Below are 6,199 nucleotides of genomic sequence, written 5' to 3'. Positions count from 1 at the left end.
AAAGTTATTCACTACACACATTTCTTTTATTTTACAGTCTATACAGGCTGGATACAGGTTAGTTCTGGAATAGATGCTGAAAGGAGAGAGATTGGGAAGACGAAACAGGAGGGTTCTTCCATCCTGTGTTGTCAGTGCCATCAGACAGTCATACCCTTCTCCATCAGGACATTATGTGGGCTTCAGAGAAGCAGAAGAAGCTTTTGGTTTTTTGTAGGTATATTAATTGGAATTAGAATTACAATGTTACATTTTTGATAAACATTATAATTTGTTGTGGCTTGGGCAGTATTAGTTACTTACTGTAATTACTGTAGTTTTGTTACTTTCATATTCAGTGTTGTTTGTTGTTGTATATACATCAACACTTCATACTTGACGTCCCACGAACGTTTATTTGAAAGAATAAAACAGATTTGAAATAACTACAGTCGTTGATGTGTAATTGCAACTGATGTAGGGTACCATCAGTAAGGACCATATATTCACACTAACACAAGAAATAGTTTTTTTTTTTTTTACCAACGGTGTATTCTGTTGTTACCTCAATAAGAAAAAATGAGAAAAACTATAAAACAACATGAGTAATAATAGTAATTGTACATTAGACTCATAACATTTTTTAAAGTAAATTAATGTCCAAATCTTGATAAGCACTTTGCAATTACTTCTTGCTTGTCAGGCCTTGGATTTAGGGCTATGTTCTGTGGCAATGGGCGATGAGTCAAATGAGAAGAACTGTCCTGGTTAACAACGTTGGTGTCCAGCCGCCGCTGTAGAACTTTCTCAACCAGAGTCTCTCTGAATTTTTGAGTGGTTTGTTCAAAAATCGCTTTGGCTAACCATTCTTTGGTATGTTTCGGGAAAACCACATTGTACCGAGGTACACCTATAATAAAAGAAAAAAGATGAAACATAACAGAATAAATTATACAAATTGTATTGATTACATTACTATAACAGAACATTTCCATTTGATTCTCAACTTTATGAACTCAGATCTATTGTCATCACCCTACATATTAAGCACAGTATGTTGTTTCCCACTTATCAGTAGTGGTTGTGGTTTGCTGACGACCTACATTTTCATTGTGGTCAAGGATAGCTAGTTGTGTTCTTGCAACCATGGACGCATAATGAAAATACAGGTTCTTTGAGCAGTACTTCAGTAGGACAGAATGAAACACCTCCAGTTGTCCTAAAAATAAAAGAAAAATTTGTATCCGGTGTACCTACATGAACATGTGTATGTACATTAGTATGTGTATATAACTATCTTACCAGTGTGTTTGAAAAGAGCCATTTGCCTCAAATCCTTTAGAAGTCCTTTTTTCCAGGACAAGACTCTGTAGCGTGTGGAAGGCACGTGAGTTTTTTCCAAGTTTTTTTTCTTTGTTGCTGTTCCCGGATTGAGATCATTGTGTCCACATTTTTTCGGCTTTCCTTCTTCAATCCAACTGTGCACACCTGTAATGTGAAAAAGAATGGACTTCCAATTCGCGATCAGTTCTGTATAAATGCATGAATACGCAAAAAAGTAATTATAATAATAATGTATGAATTATAAACAGAAAAATAGATGTTTGTGGTCCAGCAACCCCAATATTTAAAACATTACAAGAACACAATTTAGCTCCCTATAAAGAACAAAGTTCATAACAAACAAACCATAGTAATAGATTTTTTTTTTTACAAAAAATGCAGACTGTCCTGTTGTGGTTCAGGGACTCATTTATAACATTAGTACAGTATAAAGGCTATTATGTCTACGTAACGCCCCCAAAAAAGATAACAAGTGTGTGTGTATATATTAAGAAATTAAAGTTAATATTAAAACATTAAAGAACTTACGTCAGGGTCACCTCCATAAGTTGCAGAGCAATACCATAGATGGTTGCAAATACTTCATATACATGGCTGCAGCTCTCGATTGTCCTTGTATCTTGACATGGAGCACAACTTTTTGGAAAGTCCTGAAAAACCATAATTTTAATTATCAAACAATGAAGAAGGAGTGGCAATATAGTGCATACCAAGGTTAATTTAGTACTTCACGGTTTATTGTAGCAATTTTTTGATCCATGCAAACTACACATTGTATATTCCTACATAGGAATAAATAAGCTTTGAACTATGCTGCTTTTTGGATAATTCATGATTAATATCTCTCTCTCTCTCTCTCTCTCTCTCTATATATATATACACATATAGTAGTATTAAATTGTTGTGAGACAGTTACCTTTGACTACATGCCAAGTAGTCTTTCTAATTAGATTAGATTAGTCAGCACATCTATTTTGATTCCTTGCTCTTGTAGTGAGTTCACAGCCCTCTTGAAACCTACTGGCTCCATGGCCACAGAACTAGATGCTTCTGTAACCTGAAATGCAATACCATGCTAGATAAACAAGGTGTGTGTGTATTGTAGTTGATGTTCAAAATAACCAACATATTTTATTAAGTATTATTAAAAGCATTTTATATCGATCATAACATTGCAAAAACTGCCAGTAATGTTACTGTACTTCACTTTAAAATACTGAACACTTACTAAGGTTACTTATAATTAATAACATACGGGATGTAGAATTATGTCATGTAAACTGACCTGCACCAACTCAAAGTGAGCAATCTTGTCTGTCGTGTCATCCATTAAACTGTAAATGTTGTATTTCGCCGAAAATCCAGGGCTAAAAGAAGCACAAGTACAAAACATTTCAGTATTGTTAGAGTACACACTTCACTGTGTGGAGTTCAGTTTGCAAATGCAAGTCATTAATTGCTGCCTTCTGTTGTTCTTGATATTCTTCATTAACAACTGGAATAAGGTAGGAAGACTGAATGTCATGATAAGTGGTTTTATGGGGTATTTGAAGGTTGAGCAAAGTGGCCCAATCAGCGATGTCTGTATATGTTGCTCCAGTGAATAGTGTGCATGCAGAAACAAGAAGATTATTAGCGGGCATTCCCCTAACATCAGTGCATGAACTCCACTTTCCCTTGTGGTTTTTTTCACATTCTCAGTGAACACGGAGAACACTTCCCACAGTTGCTTTTCTGGTCTTTGTTATTACTGATCCACATTCTTGACATCTCCATGACATTGGGCTCGTTGACAATCCATTTTATCTGTTTCCAATGCATTTCACATTCCTCATCTTCTGTGCTTGGGGCAGATGTTGAGGTTGAACTCAGTGGCTGAAAACTAAGATCTTTCTTGTCCGATGGAGGATCTATGGAAAGCATGCTAACATCAAGCTCCAAACTTTCTTCAAATTGCTCTTCTGCCTGTTCTGGTTGATTATACACAGGAGATTGTGAAATTACATGGATTAAATTTGGTTTATAATATAACTGAATATAAATTCGTAATGTAAATAGTAGATTTAATACATTTATTACAGTATATCTGTGCATTTTTAAGGATACATCACCACCAAATTATTAATTTATTTCAAATGTATAACACAAAAGCATAATTGACCATAATTTCACTTTGTTAACTGGTCACAAATGATGGTACTTACAGACTGGTGGGAGTGTATTGCAAGGAGGGCATAATATGTCCCAGATGTTGAGGGTTTTGTCCTCTTTCCAACACTTTCAGGACTTGTGAGCATTAAACAAAGTTTAGACTGAGCATCTGCAAACTGTCTCATGGTAGTTCCTGGACCAGAGTCCTGATGCTTTGCTGGTGTTGACTGTGGAACATTAGCCAAAAACACTCCTGCTCCCTGGACCTCCAGCTCAGCGTCATTGTCTTTTGCTAGGGGCTCTAGATTTCCACGAGACGGATACTTAGTAGTAAAAAAATACATTTTAACACGTCTTTAGTAATAGGAAGACATTAGTAATAAATAAACATTCACACGTTATGAAACACATTAACGAGAAAAAAACGTTAATGCATCTAATATAGTAAAAAAAAAACATACATACCTCTGTTTGCTGTAAAAACGTATTGGGCACAGCCGACGCTTTCAGAAAACGGCGATTTCTTTGCTGGGAGGGTTTGAAATCATCGTCGAAAAAATGATCACTGCACACTCTCTTAATCAGAGTTTCTTCTTAGGTAATAGTAGTTAATAGTGCTAATAATGCGTTACTCATGTGTTCATGTGTAGTTATTAATTAATGATGAAACAAGTATTCTAAAGTGTTACCGATGCTTTTTCAAAATGTAGATGTTCCTTTGAAGCCGAGAGAAGTTTTGTTGCAGGATACAAAATTGCACTCGACTCTGGTGTTACGTCCTTTTCCACATTTGCAAGTAAAATTGTCGGTAACACTTTATATTATCTTTCATTAATAAATCATTAATAGATATTACATAATGCTTAGCAGATCATTAGTTAATATAAATTTGCGTAGCTAGAAATATGAGATAACGTGCTTGTTAATGTTACATAATGATTAACAGATGCTTACAAATATCATTCAACTTTCAATTCATATGATTTTGCAATTTAAAAAAAAAATCTACAAATGATTTAGACAGATGGTTTACAATGATTAAAATCATTAATAAATCATAAACATTATATAATGTTTAATGGATCATTAATTAATATATATATATATACACAAACTCGATTCCAAAAAAGTTGGGACACTGTACAAATTGTGAATAAAAACAGAAATTGACTTAATAAGTTGCAAATTGGTCCTCCAGCTGTTCCTTATATGTACATGTAACTTTTCCGGCCTCTTATTGCTACCTATCCCAACTTTTTTGGAATGTGTAGCTCTCATGAAATCCAAAATGAGCCAATATTTGGCATGACATTTCAAAATGTCTCACTTTCAACATTTGATATATTTTATTCACAATAGAATATAGATAACATAAGTTTATGAGATTTGTAAATTATTCCATTCCTTTTTTACTCACAATTTGTACAGTGTCCCAACTTTTTTGGAATTGGGTTTGTATATATAAATATATATATATATATATATATATATATATATGCAGTACATATATTTAAATAGATAACATGCTTTTTAATGTTTAAACTTAATAAAGATTACATAATAATTAACTGATTATTTAATGTAAATAAAATGCCAACAAATCTCTTTAATCTATATGTATTACCTAATGCACTTTTTTACATTTACAAAAAAAAAAGTTTAATTAGTAATTTTATGCACTTCACAGTTCACTATTTAGGTTAACATATTATTCAATGTCTCGTAACTGTTGTCACGATCTCTAGCTGGAGTGCCCACAAGCTCCACTAGAGGGTACTCATCTCATACCTTTGCCGCTCAGTTTGGACTCCACTTCCCATAATCCTTTGCCCGGACTCAACAACACTCAGTACCAGTTCACAGCTGCCTCATATTAGTAGGACTATAAGAATAGCACTCACACACACACACTTGCATTGGTTTATGGGGACTCTCCATAGGCGTAATGGTTTTTATACTGTACAGACTGTATGTGCTATTGCTCTACACCAACCCTACCCCTAAACCTACCCCTCACAGGAGACTGCTGGCAATTTTAAATTTCATAAAACAGTTTTGTATGTTTTTTAAGCCTTTTGTTTTACGGGGACACAGGTAGTGTCCTCATAAACCATGTTTACATTGTAATACCCGTGTCATTATACACATTTGTGTCCTCATAAACCATATATGGGTCAATATCACTGTAGGGTGCCTTTTGGCGTCCTGTACATAACTCATTTGCCATGATAACTTAACATAAAAATGACTATGGAAGAGTGTGTTATATTAGGGTAAGTTTTTATATTAATAAGAAAAGCATTACTTGGCTCTTTAGATACATTTTCTAGATTGTTTTTAGTTTTGTGTAAGAGGATGCGTGTTATTTTGCTATGTGCCATGCACTGCTCAGTAAATTTGAATGATAGTAGAATATTTTATATATTATATAAAACATTTTGTTCTCCTATTAATATTTTGTTAAATAAGAGATTACTCAATTTGAGTGTATTGATCATTCGGTAATAAAAATGATATTTATATTTAATAAAAAATTTCAGCGGCTGAGGTGAGTAGGTTGGTGACTTTTTAATTGACAAATTTTCTTCGTCTGAGTTTGCTTACTTGCTTTGCCAAAGCTTAACATGTCCACCCTGTCGCCATAAAATATGCCAGATGTGATTAGAATACAGTATTTTCAAAATATATAAGTTCAAATTCTCTTCAACAACCAGACTGAATATTT

The 6,199-nt window shown here is 33.9% G+C and overlaps 1 long non-coding RNA gene across 1 annotated transcript; it reads right to left on the bottom strand.

The window, feature by feature from the left end:
- Nucleotides 1–1,407: 1,407 nt before the first annotated feature.
- On the bottom strand, nucleotides 1,408–3,280 carry LOC107575266 (uncharacterized). The gene is made up of 3 exons (XR_001607833.1): nucleotides 3,192–3,280; nucleotides 1,852–1,862; nucleotides 1,408–1,467 (listed from the first exon to the last, which is right to left on the bottom strand). It is a non-coding gene; the product is annotated as an uncharacterized lncRNA (long non-coding RNA).
- Between the last annotated feature and the right edge of the window lie 2,919 nt (nucleotides 3,281–6,199).

The sequence above is a fragment of the Sinocyclocheilus grahami genome, unplaced genomic scaffold, assembly GCF_001515645.1.
Source record: "Sinocyclocheilus grahami isolate Dianchi unplaced genomic scaffold, SAMN03320097.WGS_v1.1 scaffold2539.1, whole genome shotgun sequence".
NCBI classification, from domain to species: domain Eukaryota; kingdom Metazoa; phylum Chordata; class Actinopteri; order Cypriniformes; family Cyprinidae; genus Sinocyclocheilus; species Sinocyclocheilus grahami.
Note: the sequence above shows the minus strand (reverse complement) of the source record. Positions and strands in the feature narration are given on the sequence as shown.